The sequence below is a fragment of the Bos mutus genome, chromosome 1 (assembly GCF_027580195.1).
Source record: "Bos mutus isolate GX-2022 chromosome 1, NWIPB_WYAK_1.1, whole genome shotgun sequence".
In the NCBI taxonomy this organism is placed as follows: Eukaryota; Metazoa; Chordata; class Mammalia; order Artiodactyla; family Bovidae; genus Bos; species Bos mutus.
Genome location: NC_091617.1, coordinates 39,056,291 through 39,079,445, shown reverse-complemented (window position 1 = coordinate 39,079,445; position 23,155 = coordinate 39,056,291).

Genomic DNA, 23,155 nt, shown 5'->3' with positions numbered 1-23,155 from the left:
TTCTTCACTAACTTAGCTATCAGGGAAGCCCCACCCCCACTTTTTTAACTGGAGTATAATTGCTTTAAAATGTTGTTAGTTTCTACTGTACAACAATGTGAATCAGCTCTATGTAGACATTTATCCCCTAATCATGCCTCAATAATCTTTTTAAAATTTTTATTTTTACTTGAAATACTAACTTTTAAAATATTATTGACAGTGTTTTCTCTTCATGCATATGTGTTTATATATATATATGATTTTAAATTCAGTTACTTTGTTAAGGGATTTCAATGCTTAATAGACTACTGTAATCTATGGGTTAGTTTAGAGCTAGAACTGAAATAAAGTTAAGACCTGAAAATTGCAGCCCAACTTGTCAGCGTGGAGCAAATGTGAATGACAGAGCAGAAAAAAGACTCAGAACTATAAATAACTATATTTGGATACTTTACCACTTTTCATCTATTTCACACTTTTTATTAAAGAGGATCAACTAGTATCAATTTATAAATTCAGTGACTATGATCTTTATTCCTTAATCTTCAGTGGGTTCTCTCTCCCCCATATCATGCTGAGTTTTTAGAGCTGCTTTATGGGCTATAGAGACATCAAGATAAAATTCTCAGTAGGATTATTTTTAGGTGATTATTTATTTGTTGTAAGTAAGAGGAGAAGGTGCAGTGTCATAGTCTTCACAATGTCTAACCAACACAGGCTGTGTTTTTAAATTAGATGAGCTGTGGATGATGATTTAATCATTATATCTTTGTAAAAATTTTGTTAATATTAAGGTAGCATAAGAAGTATTGATCAAGGCATTATCTGTAACAAAAATGAATCTAATCCCTACACATTCTGTTATCTTAGGGTATGTTATTTTTCCCTGAATGTTTCCAAGCTACCCTGGGATGTCAGATTTGCAAACTCACCAGTGTTTAACATCCTTCTTGATTTCTTATATTGGAGATACTATGAAATATTTTTTAAATCCCATGAATATTAAAAACGTATTTGGTGTATTAAATAATGTTATGAATTTATGTAGTACTTCATACTTGCAAAGATGGGCTCTATAAAGGACAGAAATGGTATGGACCTAACAGAAGCAGAAGATATTAAGAAGAGATGGCAAGAATACACAGAAGAACTGTACAAAAAAGATCTTCAAGACCCAGATAATCACGATGATGTGATCATTGACCTAGAGCCAGACATCCTGGAATGTGAAGTCAAGTGGGCCTTAGAAAGCATCACTATGAACAAAGCTAGTGGAGGTGATGGAATTCCAGTTGAGCTATTCCAAATCCTGAAAGATGATGCTGTGAAAGTGCTACACTCAATATGCCAGCAAATTTGGAAAACTCAGCAGTGGCCACAGGACTGGAAAAGGTCAGTGTTCATTCCAATCCCAAAGAAAAGCAATGCCAAAGAACGCTCAAAGTACCACACAATTGCACTCATCTCACACACTAGTAAAGCAATGCTCAAAATTCTCCAAGCCAGGCTTCAGCAATATGTGAACCGTGAACTTCCTGATGTTCAAGCTGTTTTAGAAAAGGCAGAGGAACCAGAGATCAAATTGCCAACATCTGCTGGATCATGGAAAACAGAAGAGAGTTCCAGAAAAACATGTATTTCTGCTTTATTGACTATGCCAAAACCTTTGACTCTGTGGATCACAATAAACTGTGGAAAATTCTGAAAGAGATGGGAATACCAGACCACCTGATCTGCCTCCTGAGAAATCTGTATGCAGGTCAGGAAGCAACAGTTAGAACTGGACATTGAACAACAGACTGGTTCCAAATAGAAAAAGGAGTTCATCAAGGCTGTATATTATCACCCTGTTTATTTAACTTATATGCAGAGTACATCATGAGAAACACTGGACTGGAAGAAACACAAGCTGAAATCAAGATTGCTGGGAGAAATATCAGTAACCTCAGATATGCAGATGACACCACCCTTATGGCAGAAAGTGAAGAGGAACTCAAAAGCCTCTTGATGAAAGTGAAAGTGGAGAGTGAACAAGTTGGCTTAAAGCTCAACATTCAGAAAACGAAGATCATGGCATCTGCTTCCATCACTTCATGGGAAATAGATGGGGAAACAGTGTCAGACTTTATTTTTCTGGGCTCCAAAATCACTGCAGATGGTAACTGCAGCCATGAAATTAAAAGACGCTTACTCCTTGGAAGGAAAGTTATTACCAACCTAGATAGCATATTCAAAAGCAGAGACATTACTTTGCCAACAAAGGTTGGTCTAGTCAAGGCTATGGTTTTTCCTGTGGTCATGTATGAATGTGAGAGTTGGACTGTGAAGAAGGCTGAGCATTGAAGAATTGATGCTTTTTAGCTGTGGTGTTGGAGAAGACTCTTGAGAGTCCCTTGGACTGCAAGGAGATCCAACCAGTCCATTCTGAAGGAGATCAGCCCTGGGATTTCTTTGGAAGGAATGATGCTAAAGCTGAAACTCCAGTACTTTGGCCACCTCATGTGAAGAGTTGACTCATTGGAAAAGACTCTGATGCTGGGAGGGATTGGGGGCAGGAGGAGAAGGGGACAACAGAGGATGAGATGGCTGGATGGCATCACTGACTCGATAGACGTGAGTCTGAGTGAACTCTGGGAGTTGGTGATGGACAGGGAGGCCTGGCGTGCTGCGATTCATGGGGTCGCAGAGTCAGACACGACTGAGTGACTGATCTGATCTGATCATACACAGTGTCTAAGAATTTGATGTGGATTGTTACGTGGTTTCCACATAAATTACCTACTTTTAATTTTCCATGAATTTTGTTAATTTCTTTTGTAGTATCATTTATTGGGTCAAATATTGTTTTTACTGGATTTCAACCTTCAAAAGTCTATGCTAAAGTTCTGAAATTAATATAAAAATAAATATTATGTATGTATGACAGCTATATCTTTGGGTGGCACTGTTGATTCAACTTATTTTAATTCTAATGATATAAGATTATAAAAATATCTACAGCTACATAAATAACATATGTTAAATTTATAACATATAGAGAGAATTTCTATATAATGGCTTTCACTTTGGAAATATAGCAAGTAGAAAATAAACTGGGTAGTGATAAACAAGTGTGTGCTTATTTTCAAATATTTAAATGTTATCACATTAAAAAAATTATTAACAGAGAAAAATGCATTTCTTAAAAGAAAAATGACCCATTATGAGACATAAAGGATAATAAGAATATGAAAATAATGCTTTAAGTAGAAATGAAAAAAATTTATGTTCATTATAAGTGATAGAAACGATATTAAAATACCATTTATCTGATTAGAAATGTTTGGTGCTGATCATATTAAGCCCTTATTTAGCTTTACTTGTACAATTTACTTTGTATTTGATTAGTCTGTCATGTGGTATTTTGGTGAAATATTTCAAGTAAAAATGATTTTAACTGATTATTTTATAGTGACTAACAAACTTTAAGAGAATGCTACTAAAATAAGATAGATCTTTAGATTACAGTTATACAATTATACTTTCATAACTATTTCTTCTGTAGCAAATTATTCTTTGATGTACTTTCTATGAAAATGATCGGGGAGTCTGTAAGGCAAAAGGGTAAAAAATGCATCATGATTCAATGAAGCGGATAAATATATGAACAAATTTAGTGATGTTAAAACACAGGACCCAAGTATAAGGCTATTAATGATTATAGGTTTTAGGATTGCAGACATTAAGTATTCATGAAAACATTTCAAGTACACATTGCCAGAAGGTCACCTCCCTTGAGGTCCAGCTCCCTTTCCACTTATGGGAAATAAATGACTCAGTTAGACCAAAGTTGATCTAATTAAGTTAAATAAATACTAAATTAAAATTTCAACATAAACATAACAGCATATTGTGTGAAGGAATGATGACATTAAAATTTCAAAACAAAATGATTTAAAAGTTATCTTATTGAATTAGTACATTTGATTCTTTCATCTTTTGGCAAAATGTCCAAGAACTTATACTTTTAAATGAATTTCATAAATATTAAACCTGGTTAAATTGTTATTAAACCTACCTCCTGAAAGGGAAAGTCTCTCAGTTATGTCCCACTCTTTGTGGCCCCATGGACTATACAATACATGGAATTCTCCAGGCCAGAATACTGGAATGGGTAGCCTTTCCTTTCCTGGTGGGTCTTCCCAACCCAGGGCATGAACCCAGGTCTCCCACATTGCAGGTGGATTCTTTACCAGCTGAGCCACACGGGAAGCCCAAATGTATCTCCTAAATATTCCTAAGTCTTGTTACTATTTAAGGAGTATATCTTACACAGACCCTCAGCTGCAACTAGCTTCTCTAGTAACTTTTGATTATTGATATATCTAAACTCTAAGGGAAAAACTCATGTCATTCTGAGAGGTTTTTGTAAGTTTTAATGCAACAACAACTTCATTAAAAGCCATAGATGGAATATCCCTTGTAGTAGAAAAGGTTAAGCTGTATTTCTAGTGCCTGTTTACTTTTATCATATTAACATTAATTGATACTCATCCTTAGATGGAGTATATATTGTTTAATATATCCCAGAGGCCTGAATTCAAATACTGTAATGTTTTCTCTCTTATATTACCAGTAACTCATAAACTTTAGTTCACTAATATTTCCTACAGTTAAAAGTTATTGAGCACTAATTGTTCACAAAACAGTGTTATTATACTCAGAATCAAAAATATAACTTCAAACTAACTATCTAGTATTTCATTAATCTTTAAGGATTATTTTTGTATATATAACTTTAAAAACAACTTTTCACTGGGAAATTTGAACAATTGTAACATTTGAAAGCAATTTTGATGTTCAGTTCAGTTCAGTCGCTCAGTCGTGTCTGACTCTTTGAAATCCCATGGACTGCAGCACGCCAAGCCTCCCTGTCCTTACGAACTCCCAGAGTTTATGCAAACTCATGTCTGTTGAATTGGTGATGCCATCCAGCCATCTCATCCTCTGTTGTCCCCTTCTCTTCCTGCCTTCAACCTTTCCCAGCATCAGGGTCATTTCAAATGAGTCAATTCTTCGCATGAGGTGACCAAACTATTGAAGTTTCAGCTTTAGCATCAGTCCTTGCAATGAACATTCAGGACTGATCCCTTTTAGGATGGACTGGTTTGATTTCCTAGCAATTCAAGGGACTCTCAAAAGTCTTCTCCAACACCACAGTTCAAAAGCATTAGTTCTTCAGGGATCAGCTTTCTTTACAGTCCAATTCTCATATTCACAATGACTACTGGAAAAACCGTAGCAGTGACTAGACAGATCTTTGATGGCAAAGTAATGTCTCTGCTTTTTAATATGCTGTATAGGTTAGTCATAACTTTTCTTCCAAGGAGCAAGTGTAATTCTACGGCTGCAGTCAACATCTGCAGTGATTTCAGAGCCCCCCAAAATAAAGTCTGTCACCATTTTCACTGTTTCCCCATCTATTTGCCATGAAGTGATGGGACCAGATGCCATGAATTTAGTTTTCTGAATGTTGAGCTTTAAGCCAACTTTTTCACTCTCCTCTTTCACTTTCATCAAGAAAATCTTCTTCTTTACTGTCTGCCATTAGGCTGGTGTCATCTGCATATCTGAGGTTGTTGATATTTCTCCCAGCAATCTTGATTCCAGCTTGTGTTTCATCAAGTCCAGAATTTCTCATGATGTACTCTACATATAAGTTAAAAATACAGGGTGACAGTATAAAGCCTTGATATATTCCTTTCCCGATTTGGAACCAGTCTGTTGTTCCATGTCCAGTTCTAACTGTTGCTTCTTGACCTGCATATAGATTTCTCAAGAAACATAAAATAACATAATTTCGATGTTAATTAAGCATATTTAGAGATTTTATTTTGTTTTGGTTTTTTAATCGAAATTAGATTTATAATGAATTTTACGTACAACCTGGGCAATGTAGGTATTTTCTCTTCTACTACAAAAAGTTAATTAAATATTGTCATTCATTAAAATTTACAGGTCATAAAAGATAGTGCCAAATATCTTATTTATGTAATAAGTTTATTAGGAATTTTGCCTCTAGTGATTTGATTCATATGTAAATTGCCTCAAAGTAAAATTAACCTGTCACTTCTATAATTATTAATTATGCAATTATTTTATACGCAAGCAGCAAGAGATAAAAAATTAAATATATATAACACCAGAAATCAATTATAATATTATTTGCTATACAAGTAATTATGGTCTTAGTTTCCATTTATTTTACCATATTACTATATTAACATAATATATAATTAAATTTATTAATCATCCATTACATAAAGGAGAGAAGCATGGAACAGCTAAATTAAGGAAACCACAGATCATGGCAGTATTAATTTTGTAATATAATAACTTCAGTGTCAAATCATGGTCTCTGCATTCCTTTGCACCTCCTTTATAGTTTTGTTTATCATAATTCACCATCTAAATTAGGACTTCAACAACACGACAATTCTTGTTTAGTGGAGAAATTTAAGGATTGCAAATAATATACTTTAAAATATATTCTCTTTTTCTTTCCTTTAAAGTGCTCACTGTCTTTATGAATGAAATAAAGTGTAATTAGAATTAATTTTTTGATCATTTAGTATTCTGTTTCTTTTTTATTGAAGTATAATTAATTTACAATATTGTACTAGCCTAGTGGATACAACAAAGTGATTCAGTTTTACATAAACATATTTTTTCAGATTTTTTTCCATTATAAGTTTCAATATACAAGACTGAATATATTGATCCCAAAATAGTGGAAACAGTGTCAGATTTTATTTGTTGGGGCTCCAAAATCACTGCAGTTGGTGATTGCAGCCATGAAATTAAAAGACGCTTACTCCTTGGAAGGAAAGTTATGACCAACCTAGATAGCATATTGAAAAGCAGAGACATTACTTTGCCAACAAAGTTCCATCTAGTCAAGGTTATGGTTTTTCCAGTAGTCATGTATGGATGTGAGAGTTGGACTGTGAAGAAGGCTGAGTGCAGAAGAATTGATGCTTTTGAACTGTGGTGTTGGAGAAGACTCTTGAGAGTTCCTTGGACTGCAAGGAGATCCAACCAGTCCCTCCTAAAGGAGATCAGTCCTGGGTGTTCATTGGAAGTGAAAGTAAAGTCGCTCAGTCGTGTCCGACTCTTTGTGACCCCGTGGACTGTAGCCCACCAGGCTCCTCCGTCCATGGGATTCTCCAGGCAAGAATATTGGAGTGGGTTGCCATTTCCTTCTCCAGGGGATCTTCCTGACCCAGGGATTAAACCCAGGTCTCCCGCATTGCAGGCAGACGCTTTAACCTCTAAGCCTCCATTTAAGCTGAAACTCCAGTACTTTGGCCATCTCATGTGAAGAGTTGACTCACTGGGAAAGACTCAGATGCTGGGAGGGATTGGCGGCAGGAGGAGAAGGGGACAACAGAGGATGAGATGGCTGGATGGCATCACTGACTCGATGGATATGAGTGTGGGTGAACTCCGGGAGTTGGTGATGGACAGGGAGGCCTTGCCTGCTGCAATTCATGGAATCGCAAAGAGTCGGACACCACTGAGCGACTGAACTGAACTGAATGTTATATAGTAAACCTTCATTGCTTTTCTATTTTATATATAATAAAATAGACATAATAATAACAATCTGTTAATCATACATACCTAATTTATCACTTCTCCAACTTGCCCTTTTGTACGTGCAAGTTTCTTTTCTATGTCTAAAAGTCTATTTCTGTTTTTTAAACAGAATCATTTGTAGTATTTTTTTTTAGATTCCACATATAAGTGATACCATATAATGTTTGTCTCTCTCTGTGTAACTTACTTCACTTATTTTGTTAATCTCTAGATCAATCCATGTTGTCACATATTGCAATATTTAATTCATTTTATGACTGATTAATATAGACATAATTTTAATCACCCATATCAGATTCTGAACTACTACATTAGTGTGGCATATGGAAGAGTTACTTATGACTTTGTTGAAAATCATAAAATATTCAAGTGCCCAAGTCTAAAAATGTATTTCTAAAATGAAGCTGAAAAATCATGGGTTAGTCAAACAGGCTTGATTTCAACATAGGAACCTTTTGATTATTAGCTGAATATTAGTTAATTTACCAGCTGAGCCAATTTGATCTTAAAGTTTCACAGATGTAATAATAACTTTAAAATTTTCTGCAAAAATTAGAGATAAAGTACGGGATTCATTTGGGGCATCCATGGTGGCTTAGACAGCAAGGAATCTGCCTGCAGTGCTGGAGACTCAGGTTCAATAACTGGGTAGGGAAAATTCCCTGGAAAAGCAAACGGCAATCTACTCTCCTATTCTTGCCCAGAGAATCCCATGGACAGAGGAGCTTGGCAGGCTACATGGGGTCACAAAGCATCAGACATGACTGAACAACTAACATTTTCATGCTTTCATGGAAGTCATTTATAGTTGGAAAAAAATAACTCATAGCTACTCTTAATATATTAAACCTGAAGTGTGTAAGTATTAAATTTAGCTGGAGTGATATTGAATATACTACTGGGAAACTAAAATTTTATGTATAATAATTATGTTCTTGCTTTTGTAATAAAATGTATATATACAACATGTAAATAAAGCACAGATATAGCAAAGAACATAAGTTGTAATTAACGCTGGAGATGAATATACATGATCTATTCTAGTTTGTACTAATAGATTCTGAATATCTTTGAAGTGAAAATATTTTTCTTAATATTAAATAGAAATTAAATAGGTTTCATTTCTATATATGTCTATCACATATATATATTGCCTAATTTTTCTTAATATAATTCTTTCAGAATCCACTACCCATATGCTAATGTGGAAATTAATAAGCTTAGAATCTCATCTTTAAAGATTTATTGATAAAATTAACATATCAGATTATGTTTCAGATGATTTAGATTACTCAATTTTAAACTTTTGTTGTTTGGTCAAGATAATGCAATGAATATAATCTTAAACATTCAAAGTCATACAGTGAATAATTGTGCCACAGGAAAGGTTTTCTTAAACTTTAGTTTCCTAGGATCAATTAGTTGTGGGTATGTTACACAATTAGCAGACATTATGGGACACAGTTATCATGCAGATTAATTTTTCTGGTCTGCTTCTGTGATCAGTGTCATCAACAGAGAAGGTAGATTGTAACTAAAACAAAATTGCTGTCCTCATTTAGTCAATAAAGAAAGCATAACATATTGCAAAATAGTATTGCTTGTTTTGGGGCTTCCCAGGTGGCTCAATGGTACAGATATCACTTGCCAAGCAAGAGATGCAGGTTTGATCCCTAGGTCTGGTATCTCCTCTGGAGAAGGACAACCCTCCAGAATTCTTGCCTGGAGAATCCCCCTAGAGAAGCCTGGAGGGCTACAGTCCATGGGGTCACAAAGCGTCAGACACAACCAAGTGACTAAGCATGCATGTGTTGCTTATTCCCAGAGGAAAATACTTTCTTTTTCAGGATACTATTACTTGATTTTCTTTTTGATTCTTTACTCTGAAAGATGACACCCTGCACCAACTGTAGCTCAGCTCATGTTCCTAAAAATATGCTTGGTCTTCTCAGAAGAATCAAAAATATGTTGCTATTTAAGATCATTTTGTGGTACATTCACTAATTTAAAGACTGTGCATAATGGAAAATGCATTATTTTTACTATTTAAGATATTTATAATTGGAGACTGTGTGCTTAAAATATTCATGCAAATTGACATGTAATATGGTCGTAAAAGATTATAGAGTAGCTAGATATAACAAACAAATAAATTATTGAATATATTTTTTGATTTAATTCTTAAAGCCAGCAACTTAATTAGAATTGACTTAATGAAAAGTATTACTTAATTTAGTAAATAATTTAGAGATGCCAAATAGATTCAAGGGATTGGATCTGATACAGAGTGCCTGAAGAACTATGAATGGAGGTTTGTGAAGTTGTACAAGAGGCAGTGATAAAGACCATCTCCAAGAAAAAAAAATGCAAAAAGACAAAATGGTTGTCTGAAGAGGCCTTACAAATAGCTGAGAAAAGAAAAGAAGATAAAGGCAAAGGAGAAAAGGAAAGATAAACTCATTTGAATAGAGTTCCAAAGAATAGGAAGGAGAGATAAGAGAGCCTTCCTTAGTGATCAGTGCGAAGAAATTGAATGGCAAAGATTAGAGATCTTTTCAAGAAAATTAGATATACCAAGGGAATATTTCATGCAAAGATGGACACAATAAAGGGCAGAAATGGTATGGACCTAACAGAGGCAAAAGATATCAAGAAGCTGTATACAAGAATACAGAGAAGAACTATACAAAAAAGATATTCATGACTCAGATAACCACGATGGTGTGGTCACTCACCAAGAGACAGACATACTGTAATGCAAAGTCAAGTGGGACTCGGGAAGCATCACCACGAACAAAGCTAGAGGAAGTGATGGAATCCCAGTTGAGCTATTTCAAATCCTGAAAGATGATGCTGTGAAAGTGCTGCACTCAATATGCCAGCAAATTTGGAAAACTCAGCAGTGGCCACAGGACTGGAAAAGGTCAGTTTTCATTCCAATCCCAAAGAAAGGCAATGCCAAAGAATGTACAAGCTACAGCACAATTGCATGCCTTCCACACGCTAGCAAAGTATTGCTCAAAATTCTCCAAGCCAGGCTTCAACAGTACATGAAACATGAATTTCCAGATGTTCAAGTTGGATTTAGAAAAGCAAGAAGTACCAAAGATCAAATTGCCAGCATCTGTTGGATCATAGCAAAAGCAAGAGATTTCCAGAAAAATATCTACTCTGCTTTATTGGTACTCTAAAGCCTTTGACAGTGTGGGTCACAATAAACTGGAAAATTCTTCAAGAGATGGGAATACCAGACCACCTGACCTGCCGCCTGAGAAAACTATGTAGAGGTCAAGAAGCAACAGTTAGAATTGGACGTGGAACAGCAGACTGGTTCCAAGTTGGGAAAGGAGTACGTCAAGGCTGTATATTGTCACCCTGCTTATTTAACTTATATGCAGAGTACATCATGCGAAATGCCAGGCTGGATGAAGCACAAGCTGGAATCAAGAGCAGAAAGAAAGATCAATAATCACAGATATGCAGATTACATCACCCTTATAGTAGAAAGTGAAGAAGAACTAAAGAGCTTCTTTATGAAAGTGAAAAAGGAAAGTGAAAAAGTTGGCTTAAAATTCAACATTTAGAAAACTAAGATCATGGCATCTGATCCTGTCACTTCATAGCAAATAGATGGGGAAATAATGGAAACAATGACACACTTTATTTATTTATTTATTTATTTGGCTCCAAGATCACTGCAGATGGTCACTGCAGCCATGGAATTAAAAGACTCTTGCCCCTTGGAAGCAAAGTTATGACTAACCTAGACAGCATAGTAAAATGTAAAGACATTACTTTGCCAACAAAAGTCCGTCTAGTCAAAGCTACATTTTTTCCAGTAGTCGTGTATGGATGTGAGAGTCAGACTATAAAGAAAGCTAAGTCCCAAAGAATTGATGCCTTTGAACTATGGTGTTGGAGAAGACTCTCGAGAGTCCCTTGGACTGTGTGGAGATTCAACCAGTCCATCCTCAAGGAAGTCAGTCCTGAATGTTCATTTGAAGGACTGATGCTGAAGCTGAAACTCCAGTACTTTGGCCACCTGATAGGAGGAACTGACTCATTGGAAAAGACCCTGTTGCTGGGAAAGATTGAAGGCAGGAAGAGAAGGGGATGGCAGAGGATGAGATGGTTGGATGGTATCACCGACTCAATGGACATGAGTTTGAGTAAGCTCTGGGAGTCGATAATGGACAGGGAGGCCTGGCGTGCTTCAGTCCATGGAGTCACAAAGAGTCGGACATGACTGAGTGATTGAACTGAACTGAACTTAGAGATGCCAATAATTTATATTTCTTTACCCAACTAGTCACCTTGATATATAAAAGAAAAAGTACATTGCTCCACATTTTAAACAGCAAGCACTATTTAGTTGAATAAATACATAATACAAATTGTGAACATGTGTGTATCACTATCTTTGTATTCTAATGAAGCAATGAAATAGATTAAATATTTTACCACATGTAAAAATCTTAAGCATAATCAAGTAACCAATACTATGAATGCAACATTTCATTACATAAATCTATTTTAAAATTTGCCCTGTAATTAAAATTTATACTATTTTAATCATAGTAGTGAATGTTTTTATTTACTCTAAATTTATTTAATGAAAACTAGAAGTAAGAAAGTATTTTTAGAATTCTCATTCCATGAGTTCAAGAGCAATGATAATCTTAGTACATAAATGGAAGTATAAATATTCCTAGTTATTGGTGATAAGAGTATTAATTACAAGAGCTGCAGCATTGAATGGTAAATAGATCCTGGGTATGGCAGTTATGAAGACTGATACTTACTGTGAATCTATCACTAAATTATTCCAGTTTCTAAAATAAAGATGGGGAACAAAATAATATGTATAGTCTTTTCTGGATCTAAATTTCTATGATTCTGAGGTTTTCTCATTAAAAAAATAGCAACGGCTTATTTGTTTTAAACATAAAATATGCAGATAGAGGTTATCCTAAATAAATGAGTTTAGTCCTCATTCTTGGGTGCTGATAATGGGTTGGCCATTAAGAGACAGTAAAGTAATTAGCCTCCAATTAAAATAAATAAAATTATAATAAAAAAAGAGACAGTAGAACATGTTTTAATGCAAAATTAGCTTCTTGTTTGTGTTTACCTGTCTGGTATTTCTTTTGAAATGATTCTGTATAGTAGGAATTATATTGTACACTTATAAATAATTCAATGTTTATCATATTTCTCTATGCCAATGCATGTACTGTAGAAGCATTTAATGTCAATTTTATATTAATTATGAACAAAGGTACCAGATTGGCTACTAAACACTTTTATTGCAATTATCTTACATGGATGGGTACATTGTAATTAGTTAAAAATTTACTGTCAGAAGTTAATTGTGCTTATATGTGAAATACAGAACCTAAAACCTTATTTGAATACTGTAGCCAGAAAATCCCTGCAGTTATACTGAAAGGGTACATTTTTAAAAGTTTGGGATACGAGATTCCTTCCTGTATAATCTCGCCTGTGTGTATGACATCTTAACTTGATTCTAAATTTTTAGACAAATCTGGGCATAGTGAAGAGTCTGATAGAGTAACCATCACATAAAACCAGAAAAAAAGCAACCACCACACACACACATATAGAAGAAAAAATATCTGAAGAAGAAAAATGAAGCAAGGGCTAGAAGCATTTGAAATGGGAACTGTTCATACTTAGTCCAGAAATAGATCAATCACATTGTCCTCCAGACAATTTTTATCAAATTCAGACCTCAGGACAAAAAAAAAGGTTGATCTTTTTTTATCATAAAGTCTTGCAGGATATGTGAATGCATTTTCATTAGCACTGGTTCTAAAATTCTTGGTAATTTTGGTGTTATAATTATGGTCAGAATATGTTTCCTTTATTCAACCAGATCCACAGACATGTTCCACCCATTGTGAAGTTTTGGTAGCTCCTCTTTGAGTTGTAAGAACAATCAATGTTAACGATTTTGTTTGGCATAAACAAAGCTAGAATCAATTCTATTGATGGAATCTTATGATGTACTTTGTTTTTGGTGTTTTTGTTTTGTTTTGTTTTGTATCAGAAGCAATAGGAATTATTTTCAGAAAAAGAAGAATTATTCTTATAAAAAAAGTATAGCTAATGGATCAAAATGTAGGTGAGAAACATCACCCGCACAGTCCCTTTAAAGGTAAAGCTGCTTTACATGGAGAATTGGAGGCAACACCAGAAATACTATTCTAAGACAGCAATAAAACTCTTTTTAAGCCTGCTGCTGCTGCTGCTAAGTCAATTCAGGCGTGTCCGACTCTGTGCGACCCCATAGAGGGCAGCTCACCAGGCTCCCCCGTCCCTGGGATTCTCCAGGCAAGAAAAGCCTAGACTAATGTGAATTTTGGAGGGAACCACTCATTAAGAGGGCTTCCCAGGTGGCACTAGTGGTAAAGAAGCCACATGTCAATACAGGAGATGTTAAGAGATGTGGGTTTGATCCCTGGGTGGAGAAGATTCTCTGGAGTAGGAAAGAGCAACCCACTCCAGTATTCTTGCCTGGAAAACTCCATGGACAGAGGAGCCTGGTGGGCTACAATCCAGGGGGTGCAAAGAGTTGGACAGTACTGAGCATAAGCACAGATTAAGTATGGCAGCAGACCAAGATAAGACTAAATAGAAATGATTTGGAAAGTTGAATTAAAAACAAAAGTTATACTAAAATAACTAAGAGTTCAGAACATATGTTTGTGTGTATATGTGTTTGTTTAATATATGAATGTAATTACTATATTATTTCTAACAGGAGATTTTCACATTTAGGTGCTGCAAAGTCCTTTTGGAGTCTTAAACCTATATTTCACTAAATAAGAATTTAATATGAAATTTAATTAGGTTTGCATGTACTTGTTTAGCCACATTTTCAAGTTAAATTATATACAATTGACTTGATTAAGGCATTAGAATAAAAATAACATTTATTGTCCCCTAATATCAAAAAGAAAGTCTTCCTTGCAGAATAGATTATTCTCATGGAATAAGCACCCATGTCTGAGTTGCCAGGAATAGTAGATGCTTTATGTTTTTCCTATATTAGTCCCAAAAATAAAAAAACAGAAAAATAAGTGTTTGTGTATATTTTCAGATAATAGAATATAATTAAAACCTGAGAGATAAAAATAAATAAATAAATATACTTTTAAATTTTCTTGATGAACTGTTTGAAAATATTAGCAGATAAAATCAAGAAATTTTCCTCTCTCCTTTTCTTTCAGTTCAATTTAATTTTTTCTAAAAATCGCCACAGAAAAAATGCTCTTTAGTTTTTCTTGTGGAGAAAATTAAATATAAAATTGAATTATGCACATTCTGCTATATTTTATTTTCTTAATAGTAAAATTAAATAGTCCTTCTTGGTTCATTTCATCTCTCAATGATCTCTCCTGAGGAATTTTAGCATAGATTAAATACAGGACTTTTTGAGGGAAAAGAGAACTCTTTTTGCTTATTATGCTTGCCGTAGTTCCTGTGTATATCTGCTCCTGTTTGTGTCTTCTTTTTTCTTGGAAATATTTTTTAATAAAAGAGAAAATTGCATGTATGAGCAAGACTGAACCAAACTCATTTTGTCCAATGTAAGGGAATGTTGGTGGTATCTCACTAATGCAGGTGAGGAAGTTAAAGCAGATATATATATGAAGTGACAGAAGCATATTAAATTCTTTCCCACAATGAAAATTTAAGTCAGATGACTAGCCTATGCACACATATTAAAAATTTGAAATATTTGCATAACCTTAAAAAGTCTAGACTCCTGTCAGGTAACATTAAGTAGATTACAGATGAGCTTTTATGTGAGATTCCTTAAAATGTTGTTTTCTTTCATTGTTTTTTAAATCTTGCAGGCAAATTTAATTCTTAACATTTTCAGAAAGACCTGACTAAAGCCAAATCTATACAACCATAATACTTTTCAAACAATGTATACCTGTGAATGCTAAGTCGCTTTAGTTTTGTCCGATTCTGTGTGACCCCATGGACTGTAGGCCGCCAGGCTCCTCTGCCATGGGATTCTCCAGGCAAGAATACTGGAGTGGGTTGCCATGCCCTCCTCTAGGGGATCTTCACAACCTAGGGATGGAACCTGGGTCTCCTGCACTGGCAGGCAGGTTCTTTACCAATAGCGTCACCAATGTACACCTACAGCTCTACAATTTAATGGTTCAGTTAATAACTGAAAATCTAGAGACAACAGGACTTTTGGATTATGTAGGGAATGATATCATTATCTTTGATTTGGGAAGAAGATTGGGGGATGACAGCAAACAGTAGTCTCCTAATTTGATTGAAATATTTTCATACTATATAAAACGTGTATTGTCTGAGGACTAAAATGCAATTTTGTCTAGATAACTAAAATAATTTGTCATTTTTTAATAAATAGGCTTTAAAAGAGTGATTTGTTTAAAAAGAATATATGTTTTCTTAATATAGATAGAGATTCTTTGTAATAAATCTAGTGATATATCCATATATATTATGGATATATATGATATATTATTGTATATTATTTATATATTATTATATATATTATGTTATATATATTAAATAAATAAATATATATATATTATGGATATGCAATTCAGGAGATGCAGATTCAGTCTCTGGGTAGGGAAGATCCCCTGGAGGAGTAAATGGCAACCCACACAACTATTCTTGCTGGGAAAATCTCACAAGGGCATCCCAGGCAGGACAGAGGAGCCTGGTGGGTGACTTTCTGTGGAGTCACAAAGAGTTAGACAGGACTGAGTGACTGAGCACACACACACACATATGTAAAATCATTTTCTTATCATCAAAGTCCTAAGAGGTGGAGTGTTTCATAAAACATAAGGTTACCTTAGATTTAATGTTAGTGTGTATATGTATCACAGTGTATGTGTGCAGAAGTAGCAAATGTCACTGACATGTATAGTGTATTCCTTAAGGTGAGATCCATATATTTTAAAAATAGTATTTCTTTTCAAATAGCAAAAATTCACTATATTAGTCATTGCAATCTAAAGTATCTTTGAAGGAAACAATTCTAAGTACAAAGACTCAATTGTTTGTTTAATTCTGTTTCCATTTTAACATTTTCTTTACCTTTATATTTGTGACTTCTTGCACCAACCTTACTAATGGTATAAAAGATTGAAAACCAAATGCTTATAAAAACTTATAAAACAATTCTACCACTTAGGGACTATATTTCACCCTTAAAAACATAACAGAAAACGATAATTTTCTTAGGTTGTATATTTCCTGTAACTTTTGGTGGATGTGTTGCCATTTTTTCTGGATGAAGGGAAACATTGACAAATATAAGAGTTGTTATACTGTTGCAATGCCCATGACCCTAAAATGTGAAATAAGATTAGTTTTAATAATATCTCAAGTTTAATAGTACTATTTAATTTTATTTTTGCCAGTCTTTTGAAGAGAATTCCTACTTAGAGAATATAATACTGTAATTATTCTATTGTAGAAATAACATTTGAGCTACAACTTGGGGAAGTTGGCAAAAAGACTTCATATAGTTTTGAGTAGGCAATTGTGGAACCTAAAAAAAATGATCTGTTTAGATCCCATATTTGGATAATCTTGATGATAACTCAAGTAGAACTCTCAAATGTGGATACATCAATAAACAGAATGCTAATTTATTTTAAAATGAAACTGTAAAAATGAAGGGAAACTGATTTTCATAACATCTGACAAAAACGTATTTTTTTTTTTTTTCTGAATAAGCTACATGGAATTTGAAGGTTGCTTGGTAACAAATCAAAACATGTAAATTGATATATGGTTTAGACCAGTAGGTCTCAAATTAGAACCTGGAGACTCGCTAGGAAATCAAATTTTCAGACTTCATCAATCTAGATGAATCAAAATAAGATAGATACTGAATTGAAACTGAGCCAAAAACTCTAGTTATTCTTCATAGTTCTTTATAGTTGAAGATCTGTGGATGGAAGTTCATGACATTGCACAGGAGGAAATGATCAAGACTAACCCCAAGCAAGAGAAATTCAAAAAGGCAAAATGACTGTCTGAGGAGGCCTTATAAATAGCTGAGAAAAAAAAAAAAGACATGAAAGGTAAAGGAGAAAAGGAAATATATACCTGTTTGAATGCAGAGTTCTAAAGAATAGCAAGGAGAGATAAGAAAGACTTCCTCAGTGATCAATGCAAAGATAGAGGAAAATGACAGAATGGGAAAAACTAGAGATCTCTTCAAGAAAATAGGAGATACTAAGGGAACAGTTCATGCAAAGAGGGCCACAATAAAGGACAGAAATGGTATAGACCTAACAGGAGCAGAAGATATTAAGAGGTGGCAAGAATATAAAGAACTATACAAAAAAGACCCAAATGACCCAGATAACCCCTATGGTATGATCACTCTCCTAGAGCCAGACTTCCTGGAATGCTAAGTCAAATGGACCTTAGAAAACATCACTACAAACACAGCTAGTGGATGTGATGGAATTCCAGTTGAGCTATTTCAAATTCTAAAAGATGATGCTGTGGAAGTGCTGCACTCGGTATGCCAGCAAATTTGGAAAACTCAGCAGTAGCCATAGGACTGGAAAAGGTCAGTTTTCATCCCAATCCCAAAGAAAGGCAATGCCAAAGAATGTTCAAACTACCACACAATTGCACTCATCTCACGTGCTAGCAAAGAAAGAAAGTGAAGTCGCTCAGTCGTGCCCGACTCTTTGCAACCCCATGGATAGTAGCCTGCACCAAGCTCCTCCATCCATGGAATTTTCAAGGCAAGAAGTACTGGAGTGGGTTGCCATTTCCTTCTCCAGGGAATCTTACCAACCCAAGTATCAAACCCAGGTCTCTGACATTGTAGATAGATGCCTTACCATCTGAGCCACCAAGGAAGTCCAATAATGACTAGCAAAGTAATGCTCAAAATACTCCAAGCCAGGCTTCAACAGTACATGAACCATGAACTTCCAGATGTTCAAGCTGCATTTAGAAAAGGCAGAGGAACCAGAGATCAAATTGCCAACATCTGCTGGATCATCAAAAAAGCAAGAGAGTTCCAGAAAAACATCTACTTTTGCTTGATTGACTATGACAAAGCCTTTGACTGTATGGATCACAACAAACTGTGGACAATTCTTAAAGAGATGGAATACCAGACCTCCTGACCTGCCTCCTGAGAAATCTGTCTGCAGGTCAAGAAGAAACAGTTAGAACTGGACATGGAACAACAGACTGGTTCCAAATCGAGAAAGGAGTGCATAAAGGTTATATATTGTCACCTGGATTATTTAACTTATATGCAGAGTACATCATGAGAAACGTTGCAGTGGTTGAAGCACAAGCTGGAATCAAGATTGATGGGAGAAATATCAAAAACCTCAGATATGCAGATGACACCACCCTTATGGCAGAAAGCAAAGAAGAACTCAAGTGCCTCTTGATGAAAGTGAAAGAGGAGAGTGAAAAAGTTGGCTTAACACTCAACATTCAGAAAACTAAGACCATGGCATCCAGTCCCATCACATCCTGGCAAATAGATGGGGAAACAGTGGAAACAGTGACAGACTATTTTTTTGGGCTCCAAAATCACTGCAGATGGTGATTGCAGCCATGAAATTAAAAGACACTTGCTCCTTGGAAGAAAAGTTATGACCAACCTATACAGCGTATTAAAAAGCAGAGACATTACTTTGCCAACAAAGGTCGGTCTAGTCAAAGTCATAGTTTTTCCAGTAGTGATGTATGGATGTGAGAGTTGGAGTATAAAGAAAGCTAAATGCTACAGAATTGATGCTTTTGAACTGTGGTGTTGGAGAGGAGTCTTGAGAGTGCCTTGGACTGCAGGGAGATCAACCAGTCCATGCTAAAGGAAATCAGTCCTGAATATTCATTGGAAGGAACTGATGCTGAAACTGAAACTCCAACAGTTTGGCCACCTGATGTGAAGAATTGACTCATTTGAAATGACCCTGATGCTGGAAACGATTGAAGAAGGGAGGAGAAGGGGAAGAGATAGGATAAGATAGTTAGATGGCATCAGTGACTGGATGGACATGAGTTTTCATAAGCTCTGGAAGTTGGTAATGGACAGGCAAGCCTGGCATGCTGCAGTCCATGGAGTCGCAAAGAGTTTGAATATGACTGAGCAACTGAACTGATAAACTCTGGTTAGGTTCTTGAAACCTGTGTTTTAAGAAGTACTCCAATTATTCTTATATATGCCAAGGCTCAGAACAACAGATTTCAGTAGTAAATAATGCCAGATCATATGGATCTGTCAGGCGAGTATATGCTCCTTGGTTCTGTTTCATCACAACAAAGATTTGGAGTGAGGGACATTAAAACCCTCAATGTGTCACAGCTGTCAGGTCTTGGACAGACTGTGTTATAACTCTCAGGTCTTGAACAGACCGTGTTATATCTCTTAGACAAGTCAGTGTTACAGCTCCGTGTTTCAGCTGTATTTTATTTAGATAATAGCAGGAAAATCCATCCTCGAGGCATGAGGGCATGTCTACCCAAAGACACGAAGAGAAGAGTGCCCCAGTGTGCAGAAGAGAAAGAGACCCCCAGCCCTTTGGCTCCTCTTTTTATATGTATTTCCCACCCTGGGCCTGCCCTATGTAAATTGGGCTAGCCAGGAGTGCTGTTTGTTCTACCTGAGGTTCTCACTCCGGTCCTCAGACATTCTTTGTTCTATTTTCTCGGGCTTTCCTCTTCCTTGTTTTTTAGCCCCCTCCATTCTGGACTCCTGTTTCCTATTCTAACTACCTAAGAGATCTAAGAGTCCATCTTCTCTCCATTGTGATATCAGTAATAACGGGCTTATTTATAACTCATCCAAGTCCTTGTTTGACTTTGATTGACACATTAGCTGTTTGAATAATAGGCAAAGGTAGACTTTATTTTGTTATTAAATGTGTTAATAGATTCACTGTATTTGAAGTGAAGATTTGATATAATAACATCTATTTTATACCTTTGTGCTTTGTCACTTGAGTTGTATCTGACTCTTGTGACCCTATGGACTGTAGCCCACCAGGCTCTTCTGTCCAAATAATTCTCTAGGCAAGAATACTAGAATGGGTTTGCCATGCCTTTCTCCAGGGAATATTCCTGACCCAGGGTTCGAGCCTGCATCTCTTACATCTTCTGCATTGGTAGGCAGTTTCTTTACCACTAGAGTCACTTGGGAAGTCCATTTTACACCTTTAGGTGATTGAATATCTTGGTCATGCCCACTAAGTCTTGTTTTGTAGATGACTCTCAGGCTAATTTATATTCACTGTATCTAATAAATTATGTAAGCATGTCAGTGGTAATCTCTTTGTTCTCTCTTTCTCTTTCACTCTTTCTCACTTACTGCAATTTGGGGTTTTTGAGAATCTCACAGTCTATGGTTATGAACTTTCTTTTTTTACAAAATATATTAACAGAAAAGATATTTTATAACTTTTAATGAAAAGGACCTGAACCATGTCAAAGCATGGAAAGGCATTTTGTAATAATCACAGAGTCTTATGTAGAAGATTTTTAAAAAAGCAATCACAATCTTTGACTTTGACCATAAACACATCCTTAATAGGGTGCCAGGAAAAATTCATTTTTAATTTAAACTGAGAATGTTAGTAGGTGAGATGGACAAAGATTATCCCTTCAAATTCAACAGTGTGAGCTTTCTTCTTTATATCAAGTTTGTATTGTTCATCAGAGTTAAAAATTCATCAAATGTATTTAACTGATTTATCATTATGATATGCAAGTAAAAGAGGTGTCTCAACAGTCTGACTTTATAAACTTTATAGCACCTGCCTTCGTAGTTCTTAATTTGGCATTGGTATTATGGTAATACTGTTGTAGCCACCCGTTCTGGGAAACAAACTCACTCAGAAGGACAATGCAGATAGTGGAGTGCAATTTATTACACCTGTGGGCCCAAGGCAGAGTCTCCTCTTAGCCAAGAACCCTGACCAGTTTTTGTGAAAACCCTATATACCTTAAGTGTATGTGCTCAAACTCACCTCCCCAAATTCCTTGAAACTAGTTTGGACAATGGAGAAGACAATGGCAACCCACTCCAGTATTCTTGCCTAGAAAATCCCATGGGCGGAAGAGCCTGGTAGGCTGCAGTCCATGGGGTTGCGAAGAGTCTGACATGACTGAAGTGACTTAGTAGCAGCAGCAGCAGCAGTCTGGACAAGTTAAAAGAGAGATATGCTCAAAGTTAACCCATGATTCATGTGTCATAAACCCAGACAATTAAACAGTGGACAATTATCAATAGGCCTGTGATCATATCCTGATAAGCATAATGGGATTTATGACTTTGTTCTGTTACAGAGATAATTAGTATATTCTTTAGGTGAAGGCGAGTCTAGGTACAAGTCCTGAGGCTCCTTCACCCAGGGGGTCTGGTTTTCCAGTTTGTGCATTATTTCTATAGATACAGGGCGCATAGCTCAAAGTCCACAGTCCAGCCCAAGATGGAGTCCGGCTTTCAAGATGGAACCTGTTCTGTCTGTTTCCTCCTTCAATACCAGTTTTGAAAAAAAAAAAAAACTAAGAATTTATAATTTGAAAGTATAACATTATCAAATAGGTTATGTGCAATTACAAAGACCAGTTACATTTTAATATTCAGCCAAATTTGATTTTCTGAAACCATTTTCTTGGTGAAATTCAATTGGACCTGCTAATTAGTGTAGATACAGCTGTTCTAAAACATGCAACTCATTGCATATATAATATATGAAGCTGCAGATTCAGGTCTCTGACTCATAAAAGTGTCAGTGAAGTGTTTTAAAGGGATATCCAGGAAAATAAAGAATTTATTCTTGGGAGATAACATAGGGTTTCCCCTTTGAAGAAAAGTAGATTGTACTTTGAGCCTACCCTTTGGGATGTTTGTTTGAAATGTTAATTAGAATAACTGGTTTAGGAAGGATTAGGACAAGAGCTAAATGTTGCTGACAGTAAGATATTTTCTCCTGGGAATTTTTCTGTTTTAGTAACTACTGTGGTGTTTAAAGTGGATAAAGCTATTGCATCAGTGCCTGGAAAAAATGTTCCAAAGACCATACCATTTCTGAATGTACCATGATATTCACTATTGAACCAGAAACATTTCATTTTTAAAATTATTAATGTTTCACAAAGTTCCAAAATATAGTATGTGAAAGAGTACTTTACACTAATACCTTTTAGTTAATGATGTGTTTGTTTATCTGACAGTTTCTTTACATAAGCAATGTTATTACTTTATAAAGTCTGTTTTTCCTAAAATGTTATCTGCAGAGACAATACTTTTTAGTTGCTGAAATTCAAATGTACACACTCTAAAAGCAACACCAAATATTTAATTATTCAGTGATTCATTCAAAAATTATTGAGACTTTAATATGGCCCATGTATTTAAAAAATACAAATATGGACTCTGACCTTATGGGATTTATATTTCAGTGACAACAATGATATAGTCATAATACTGTACAATTCACGATTTAATGGAAATATG